Source organism: Lacerta agilis, chromosome 2 (assembly GCF_009819535.1).
Source record: "Lacerta agilis isolate rLacAgi1 chromosome 2, rLacAgi1.pri, whole genome shotgun sequence".
Taxonomy (NCBI): domain Eukaryota; kingdom Metazoa; phylum Chordata; class Lepidosauria; order Squamata; family Lacertidae; genus Lacerta; species Lacerta agilis.
Window position 1 is genome coordinate 81448368 of NC_046313.1, and position 10800 is coordinate 81459167.

General features: G+C 41.8%; 1 long non-coding RNA gene across 1 annotated transcript; it reads left to right on the forward strand.

Annotated features, from left to right (window-relative positions):
- Positions 1 to 202: 202 nt before the first annotated feature.
- Positions 203 to 10205, forward strand: LOC117041825. Its single transcript, XR_004426027.1, has 3 exons — positions 203 to 362; positions 8703 to 8854; positions 10118 to 10205. It is a non-coding gene; the product is annotated as an uncharacterized LOC117041825 (long non-coding RNA).
- Positions 10206 to 10800: the final 595 nt, after the last annotated feature.

Below are 10800 nucleotides of genomic sequence, written 5' to 3' on the forward strand. Positions count from 1 at the left end.
TTCTGCCGTAGCCGCCATGAAAACAAATCAAAGAGAAGCGAGTCAAGGGCAATTTCCCAGGCGAGGGTCGACTTCCAGGCAAGAGAGGCCGCGGGTGGTGGGGTGACGCACGCACTTTTCCTTTAAGGATTGCAGCTAAAGTAATGTTCAGTGGTAGTTGCAAGTCAACCTGTCCAAAAAAAGGGGACACTGAAAAGTTGCAGAAGTTTGTAAATAGCGGAAGCAAGTGAGACCTTCCACCAAAGCGTTGCAATGTATATTCTCGCTTGCTAGGGAGAATTCTTTTCAGCAACCTTCCTTGTCCCCCCAACTGGCCATTCTGCTCCGTTCTGGGTTTTCAACGGAGGGCAGAGCTACGCCAGGTATACAAAGAACCCTGGGCACTATGGATTCCCCTCACAGAGCACCCTTAACAAACTACACTTCCCTGGATTCTTTGAAGGAGGCGTGTGGTGTGGATCTGTTGCCCACCCCCTGCCAAAATTGGGTCCTTTGATATAATATCTCTCCCCCCCCCCGAAAATCTTTGGATTTGAGCATCGCTTCCCGGTGGCCCCATTTTGGTTCTTCTCTCAATGGCATTCAAGCCACCTAAGTTCACTTCCAGAATAAGTGATCCCTGAAATTGCAAGGTGTCATTCAATCACCCACAGTTCCACACCAAATCAAGTACGATACGGTCCACAGTATGCAAGGGATCTCCTTTGGAATGTGCAAGCAGCGTACCTAGAGAGATCTGACATAAACAAAACGTGCACTTGTGACATTATTTTATTGAAGGTGCGTGTAGTCACCAACCTTTTAAGATCTGGTGCCAATATCTGAGGCAATCATGCCTAGTTCTAAGTGCCTTGGGGCTATTTGTTTCAAGAGTGGGTAAAGAAATCTCTCTCAAACAGCAAGTTCACATTTAAAAACAAAAATATTAGAAATTGTAGTTTATGTTTTTGACACCCATAAAGGAATCCAGTGGATTTTCAACTTAACTTTTTATTATGTGGTCATCAAAACTGGTTATAAGTATTTTGTGTGGCTTTGGATCCCTTTGGTCAGGTACAACTCTGGTGACCACTATTTATGCTTTTGTCATTTTAAAGGTTAACTTCTGAAATACACTCTGTGTGGTATTGACTTTGGCTATTTTGTGGAGGCTCGTTTTATGATAATGGGACTGTCAGCATCTTTGTTTTTGTCTGTAAGGGACTAAATGGCTTCCCATGCCCATCTCTAAGTTTATGCATACTTTACCCTAGAATATGTATGTATGTACAGTATATATACATTACCTGGCAGCATACATTTAAAGCACTCTTGCACCACTTCAACAGTCTTGGCTTTCCCCAAAGCATTGTGGGAATGGCAGTTTCTAAGGGGATGGGATAACAATCGCTCGCTGCAACATCATACAATCTCTCCACAAATAAATAAGAGTGAATGCTCAGAAAAACTGTCACAGTAAAGCAACCTCCAACAAACTTTGTGCAAGCAAATTTGGATGAAAGCTCAATAAGCAGGTCATCTGGATAGAACATCTGTCTCCAACAGTGGCCAGCCCAGTTCCTCAGAGAAATATAAAAGCAAATACTGATAGTGATAGAAATCACTTTTTTCTCCATCACTTGGTAAGTCAAAATTTACCAAGGAAGTTCATTTTCAACTATCGTGGTATGAAGCCATATACATATTTTTCCTCAATGATTTTAGAGGGATGTTCATGGAGACTGTCTCTTTGGAAGGCTGCCAGATTGCTTTTTAATACCTTACAAGACCTATTTGTGTGAGATATGGGGGAAAGGAATTGAAGCAAAAGAGGATTGGAGGATGGAATGTATGGGCAGTGACTATAAACAAATAAAAACATCAGTCAGTTCAATTCCTAATAGAAAAATAGTACTTTCTTCTTAAACGACAAAGAATCAGTGGGATTTTTGCTCCATCCTGAGATATTAAAACCTGACATGGCCATGGCATATTGAAAGATGGCAGAATACTACAGCTTGCCATGCTGCTGTTGCTGTTCCTTAAATAGAAATCCACACTCTTGTCCAGGTTGTCCATAGCTAGACAGTGAAAGATGACTGTGTTCTCCTTGGGGAGCTCAGCTTGTCTTTTCTGAACTGTTCTATCTACTCTTTCTTTAAGCTATACAGTCCAATAGATTGTTTATGCTAGTATCCCTTTATCTGGGAGATAAGAATAGCTAATAAAAGCTGTTTGCACTATTCATGGCCTTGAGCAGCTGTCAGATTTTGAAGGGTGTTGTTGGCTTTGGGAAATAACTCTAAACAACAAAGGGTTTTTGCTCCGTGTGCTACTACTGTCCTAATAAGAAATGGACAGCTAAGCCCTCAAATATATGCACTGTCTGGGTGGCAACACGCAGCCTGACACAGTGATCAGCATTACACAGATCACTGCTTGTTGCACCATCTGGATATTTTACACGTTTATAATCCAGAAATGTTGAGTGAAACAATGGCCCTACACATACACACACCCAGTGCTTTTTTCCCCCTGGGGGGACGCAGGGGGACGCATACCCTTAAACTTTTGTGAATCTTTGTACTTTTATCCATTTACTGTATTTATTTCCCCCGATTTGAACTATAAAATTGTGATTTTCTTGAGTCAAAGTGAGAGTACCCCTAAACATTTTTTAGAAAAAAGCACGGCACACACCACATACACAACTTCCTCTTATTCAGACATATGTGTTTGTACTCAATGATCTGAACTTTCACTAACTTTATACTTATTTTTTGATATGGCATGAATAAGTCATCCATTATTGGATTACTGCAATGTGTTATATGTGGCACTGCCCTTGAAGATGACCCAGGAACTTCAGTTAGGACAGAATTTGGCAGCGAGGTTGCTGAAGGGGATTAAACTATCAGAACATGGTTTGCCAGTTCTCATTTGCTTATATTGGTCACCACTACATTTCCAAGCCCAGTTCAAGGTGCTAGTTTTAACTAATAAATGTATATGGTTTGGGATCCCAGTATCTGAAGGTACCCCACTTACTATACGAGACTACCCAGATCTTAAGATCATATACATTACAAGATGTACTCTTCGGGATGCTTCTTCCTGCTGAAATTTGAATGGTGACAACGAGAGAGAGAGAGAGAGAGAGAGAGAGAGAGAGAGAGAGATCCTCCTTATTTGGAATTTTTCCCCTAGGAAACTCACATCATTGCATCTTTTCAACACCAGGCAAATGTTATTTCTGTTAATATATTTTAAGAAGCATGGTATTGAACTAGTTTCCTCCATCCTCAGAAGGTTGTGAAAACATGATAGTGGTTTTCAAATTTTCTAACATATAGATACAGATATACCTGTATATGTATATATTTTATTTTATTGGACTTAAGGAATTGTTACCTTCTCATCTTTTAAATCTTTTCCTGCTGTCATGGGCTTTGCAAGGCACGTGAAGTCCTAGGAATTGAGGTACACTGGTCTTAGAGTCCACACCACTCCTAAATTAATTTAAGCCCCATTGATTTTAGTGGCATATGCATGTGTGTGTAACTGGGGGCTATATTACAACCTGGGCAGAACAACCCTACCCTTCAAGGGAGAGAAAACTGGAGGCAGACAATCCACCAACTTCACAACCCTGATTGGCTTGCATGGCAGAAAGTGGGGGCACATGAGCATTTTCCGCCCCCCCCCATTGCTAACTTCCTAAAAAAAGTTCAACAACTTTGGCTATGCCCTTGTCGCCTGGGATACATTTGCAAGGGCCATGGGGTTGTGCCCTGAGCCACAACCTGCTGGGAAAATATTGGGAGCTTGGTCTTCTGAACACCTTTTATTATTATTACTAATATTACTATTTCTGCTCTTACAATTTACTGTATTTATTAGCCACCTTTTCTGGGCAGCATGTAACAAACACAAAACCAAACCATAAAATACAAAAATGCAATTCTAAAAGCTGAATTAAAGTAATCCATATGACAGAAAGCTGAAAACCATGCTAAACAGCAAAATCCACTACCTTCCAGAAAAATAAGATGGGGTAAAAGAATGAAAATTTAAAAGCCAGTGAAAATAAAAAGATATCTGCTTGGCACCAAAAAAAGACATGAAAGATGGTTCCAAGTGAACATCCCATAAACAAGGAACTGCTGCTGAGAAGGCCTTTTCTCCTGTGACCACCCACCGTATTTCAGCTTGCAAGGGCATTCAGAGAGGGGTATCTGAATATGAACTCAGGCATGGGTAGGAACACGTGGAAGAGGCATGTCAACTGCTTCATTTAAGACAATGGTTGTTAGATAACCATTCTGTATAATGAATCTGTTTAGAATAATTCTATGCCTTGATATATACTTGAAGAAGTTTCTTTCAACAATTAGTACCAACAGTCAGATTAAGTACAGTCATTCATTTTGTAATATTGCTCTCGATGATGATGATGATGATTATCACTCTGCCAAATCTGAGGGTTGTGGTTTTGTGTGTGTGTTTTGGAGTTGGTATTAAAGGAGTTTACTCACAGCAATACTATGGGTAACCTTATAGATAGGGGGAATTTGTACAAGACAACTAATTTAATAGGGTAATATTTTTTCCAGGTTTTCCTGGCATCACTTTATTCTGGACTACTGTATTGAGGTACCATACTGAGCCCATGTAGAATAATATTGTCGGTCCTCATTCTCATTCTGTCCCTCATCTCCTCCTTTCCCTTGGAACTCTGCATTCATTCTTTATGTGGCCGTGCTTAGAATTCTCACATGGATTGGCCAACATAAGGAAGCCCAGCTGATTCCTTCAGCTTTCTCTTGCCCCTTGGGAGGTATAGGCGATATCATGTGGAAGAAGGAGCTGACCTCTGTCCTCCTAAACCTATCACAAGGTCTTGCTTGGCTTGAGCTCAGTGGGATGGCACTGCACCCAGCCTTTTGGCAGATGTTCAATGCTCAGCAAGTGCACATTGTTGGCATCTGTCTTGAGAGGCAATGGAATGATGCACTATTGGGGATAAAGTCAAACCTGCAGTGGCTGTAGAGACCAACATGGGAGAGACATGTTTTATTGCAGTTGGGGCAGATGAAGGCATCCAATTTCGCTGTTACATATGCACCATGGCATTTCCTCTCATTGCACTCCTCCTAACAGTCATTTCTCCTCTGGTCACTGCTGTGGATACCCGAGCTGACTATTTCCAGCTTGCCTGTGACCTATGCATGAACTTGATGTGGTCCAGCTGTTCTGCAGTGGGGAGATTGGGAGTTAGCTTGCCCCTCTCCACTATTTTTTGGTCATGCCATCATTGCTATAGATTTTTCTTTACCCTTCAATTGCATCCTTGAACATTTGCACACGGAGACCAAATATAATATTGTGAGATTTTCAATTACATTTTGAGAGCTGGAAATCCTTGAAACAAGGAAAAATTGCTACATCTTTATATAAGCAGTAAGCCATAACTCAATGGCAGAGCACGTGCATTGCATGCAGAAGACTCCAAATTCAATCCTTGGCGCCTCTATGTAGGCTGGAAACCCTGTCTGCAGGGTTTCTGTCTGCAACCCTAGAGAGTCAGTGTAAATAACACCGAGCTAGTTAGACCAATAAGGCAGCTTTTTAATGATTTTCTGCTCCACCAGATTAGGGTAATAGTCTCCATTGAGTAAGTTAATGCGTTTTTTTCACCTTGTGGACAGATTTTTTTTTTTTATTACATGTGAGGGATATTGATTGCAGTGGACACAGGTCTCAGCCTATAGAGATAATTTGTCAGCAACTGCCCTTTGTGCTATAGCTCCTCTGGCTCTTAAATAGGTGATAAAAAGTATTTGTGGAACATCTGGAGCAAACTTACCGCACCTCCGGGCCGGTGTCTCCTGCTGCGGGCCGGAGGGCGGGGGAGCGCGCACCCATACACACACGCTATTTCCGGTGCACTTCTGGGTCGGAGGAGCACTGGAAATAGCTTGTGCACGGGGCTCCTCCGACTCAGATGTGCACCGAAAATAACACTTGCGCATGCACACAAGCTATTTCTGGTGCTCCTCCGACCTGGGAGTGGGCAGCCGTGCAGCGCAGCACCGGTAAGAGCGGGAGGCGGCAGCGGGTGGCGGGGGTCGCCGCGGGCCAGATAAACAAGTCCCTTGGGCCTTATCCAGCCCGCGGACCTTAGTTTGGGGACCCCTATGATAGACTAATCACAATATTAGGTGGAGCAACTTTAATAATTACTGTATGAAACAGGTTTCACATGTAGCTTCCGAAGTGTTAAGATGGCACCCAAGAAGAGCCTGCTGGATCAGGCCAATGGCCTATTTAGCCCAGCATCTGTTCTCAAAATGACCGACCAGATGGTGGGAAACCTGCAAGCAGGATTTGAGCACAAGAGCACTCTCCCCTCCTGTGGTTTCCAGCAAGTGGTATTCAGAAGTATTGCTGTCTCCAGGTGTGAAGGCAGAGCATAGCCATCACAGCTAGTAGCCATGGATAGCCCTCTTCTCCATGAATTTGTCTAATCCTCTTTTAAAGCCATCTAGGTTGGTGGCCATCACTGCCTCCTGTGGGAGCGAGTTCCATAGTTTAACTATGTGTTGCATGGGGAAGTGCGTCCTTTTAACTGTCCGGAATCTTCAAGAAGAAGAAGAAGAAGAAGAAGAACAGTTTGGATTTGATATCCCACTTTATCACTACCCGAAGGAGTCTCAAAGCAGCTAACATTCTCCTTTCCCTTCCTCCCCCACAACAAACACTCTGTGAGGTGAGTGGGGCTGAGAGACTTCAAAGAAGTGTGACTAGCCCAAGGTCACCCAGCAGCTGCATGTGGAGGAGCAGAGACACGAACCCGGTTCACCAGATTACGAGTCTACCACTCTTAACCACTACACCACACTGGCTCCCTGAATATCCACAAGTTCTAGTGTTATGGGGCTGAGGAAGTACTTTTCTCTATCCACTTTCTCTGTGCCATGCACATTTGGGATGAATATGCATTTACGTCCTCTGATTATTTAACACAAATGCTACATTGGCAGTAATATTCAGCTTAGCCACAAGGTGGGAGAGCTGTTTAACTTATAAATCTGCCTTTGCTTAAACTTTGTATGAAATCTACACATATGGCTGACATTATTCAATGGCTATTCTAATTACAAAGCTACGTGATGACGGCATTTAGAGAAACCCATGTGTGCAGGAGCCTCAGATCTCCCACCAGAGGTGATGGCCCTTGCACTCAATAAGCTCCGCTGGGTTGTACAGAGATCTCCACTCCCAGGAGAAGAGCCTAAGAGAAGATTCAGATGCAACACAAGTGGAAGGGCAGCCAGAAACACCAGTGTCTTGAACAATATGCAAAACAGCACACAGCCTTCCTTCAACATTCATACTTTACAGAATTTTGCAACGAAGTTCTCTACCCCATTGTGTAGAAAATGCATATATTAACAAAGAGAGCAGAAAAAATGCATAACATTAAGGAACATTGCTTTGCAAAAGCTGGTATCTTAAGTAAAATTGCATACAAACACGTAGATAGGAGAAAATTGCACTAAGATGTTGATTCATTTCCATTAATAATTTTTTTTTTTTGGGGGGGGGAGATTAACTAATGTGGAAATGTGTAGAATTGAATTTAAGATTGGAAAAATGAGATGGAGACAAACTGAAATAGTCAAGTTTGCCCATTCATACACCCCATGTAAACAATAGTAAGATTATACCGTCAAGACATTAGCAGCAGAAACTCACCAAGCAAATTCCCTGTTTGGTTTTAGAGCTAAAGACCCCGTGACATTAGATGTGCAGTGAATGAACTATGATTTGTTGTTATCATGCTGTACTTGTCTGCTCCTGCCTTTGCAAAATAGCTCCCTGGGACATTTGTAAAAGGCTTTATAAATAAAAGCTATATTGTATTGTACCCCCAATCTCCCTCTGGTACTTAAAGGACATTTTATCTATTAGGAAATCTTATAACCATAATGTGCCAAAACAGATAGACTGTACGTGATAAAAGACCTGCAATAACCAAGCTAGGTGCCACCCTGGGCTTTCTTAACAGAGGCCTTGTCCATGCACACACCCGCTCCAGCAGAGCCAGCAGTTGTGTCCACAGCAAAGGTCCTACATGTTGGTTGAGGCAATTGAGGATATTCAGCAGCTGGCTTTGGGGTTTTGTTTTGTTTTTTTTAACCAAGTTTAGTACTACTTCTGACCCTCTGTGTGGATCCTCATAGGATGCTTTCAAACAGGGGCTTAATATGCAGGCAGATCTCTGAGATGCCATTGTTGAGATACCTGTAACTCAACTTGGCTTAATTAATTGGAAACAGAAAACCATTTGAAGGGAAGGAGGGAAGTCACAAGCTTGGCAGAGCAAATGTATTTGATTGATTATTGTAATGTGGTTGTTATAATGTTTAATTAATTAAAAATAATAAAAATTATCTATCTATATATATATTTAAAAACCAACTTGGCTTAATTCCTCTATTCCAGAACTGCTGCCATTTTAGCTAAAGTAGACAGTGTTTGTAGTAGACCAGGATGCTTGATGTCATAGGACCTATATGCTTACGAAGGTTGTGTGCTACCTCCGGTCTCTGCTGAGTGGTAGCATGATTCCAGACGGTTACAGGGTTGTGTTTCCATTGGGAATTCAGGCATGTCAGAGAGTATAGTGCTTTAAAATACATGGTTTATTTTACACCTAGATACTGCACACCTGGGTGGAGGAAGAGAGTTCACAGCATTACATTTCAAGAGGGGCTTGTTTCCCAAATCAGCGCAGCTTTGCAGTCCAAGGTATCCTGCACACCATTCTCGTTCTTCTATCCCAGCCTGCCAAGATGGTTCTGGTAAACAGGTATGGTGGGTTCATTGTAATGGTCTTATGCTGTGTGGGAGTGTTTGGAGAGGCAAAGAGGAATGCAGAGGACCTTCCTCTCCACAAATGGAGTCTATCAGACCTTATTCCTCTGATTAGCTGCTGTGTTGACATTGGCGGAGTGATTCTTGTGCAGAATGTGTGAAACCATAATCACCTCCTGATGCATGTGAAGAAGCTATCTGAAAAATGTGTGTGACAATGGGAACAAACCCTAAGCTATGGCTTCCAGATTATTATCAACAGTAAGGGATGAACCCTGTTCTTAAAAGGTAAACTGGTTCTTACGCCAGTCTGTAGAAAATACATTTTCTGAGAACCAGTGCAACATTGAAAATACTAAATGGGGTGGGAGGGTTTCTTTGGACTATATGGCAGAGAGGAAGGGTATTTGTAGTGTGTTGTGAATTTTTGTTTGCTTAGGAGTTGAACTTGCAGTTTATGATGAAAGGATATCTCATTAATCAGGAATAGGCATGGGAGAATCAGAAGATTGTTTATTTGTTTAAATCATGGATCATTCATGACACACCCTGTTTGTTTCTCCCATGGATAAATAAGAAAGGAGGGGGGGGAGACAGAAAGGAAGGAAATGATTTTGCATGGTTAAGCAGCCACTCCCCTTCAGTTCTGCTAAAGTGGCAGCCTCCTGCAGCTGTTTTCGTTTTTTAAAAAATTGGGAGACTGTTACACCCATCCCAAGTGTAATAGCTAGTTTGGCCTGAGTCATGCAAAATTGCTACCCTCTCAGAGCACAGATCTCATACTCTATACAAAGCCAGCATAATTGTGACCAACTTAGCCATCATAAACAGACATTTGATTTGCCGATCTATGACTTGTCTCAATACCAAAAAGGAAGATTTAAAAATGCTACTTCCTGCTTTCCTGACTTGAGGTTCTTTAGTTCCAACACTGTAGATGTGACAGAATTGGGGGGGGGACCCCCTACAGGTTCCCTATTCTATGACAGCAGGTGGAGACACTTCCTGTTCATTTAGCATTTTATCCCAACTCCTCAAAACAATCTTTTCCATGGAATCCTGATTTCCAGCTGAATTTAACCATTGTCTCAATTACATGGAGAATCTGAAATCCCCTTAAATTTACAAGTGTGAACTGATTCCCAACCAGCATCATATATATCATTTCAAGTTTTCACCTTTAATTTCCTTAACCTAGCCCATCAATTAAAAAGATACTGATACTTTATTTTTGTGAATATTTCACTTCTATTCTCAGACAACCTAGTCCATCCTATGTAGTGGAGGCTGCCCACCAGCACCAATCTATCACTAGGGATGGAGGAGAAACAGGATTCAGTTTGCACTGAAAGGTGAGCTTACCTAATTTGCACTTTCCAAAACAATACGTGGACCAAAACACAGCCATCCTATGAAATTTGCACTTCTCTGAAATTTGCAATGCAGTTTTCCAGCCAAGTAACATATACAAAAAAATGCATGTGTGAGGGCGAAGTATGCATAAGCATACACATATCTGTGAAAATAATATATTAAAATGCATTATATTAGGGGAAATTGCTTTGCAAAACTGCATATTGGGCAAAACTGCATACAAAATGTGCGTAGTTGGAGAAATGAAATAGTGTAATGAATTTTCATAAAAATTTTTAAAAGTGCACACTGTTGTGGAAATGTGGGGCACTGAACTTCAGACTGGAAAAATGAGAAACTGAAAGAAATTGAAACCACCAAATTCACCTACCCCACATCTGTTCTCAGACAGCCACTACCTGCCTGATTTTTTAACTGCAGAGAGGGCAAAGGTGGGTTCAATATGAGTACAGGTATATGTGTTGTTTTCCGGTTTCATGGCTAATAGCTGCTGGGAATAGGGGGAATTAGAAGGGAGGAAAATAGCACCAGAGGAAAGGGTTGGTATCTCTTCTCCTTAGCACTGTG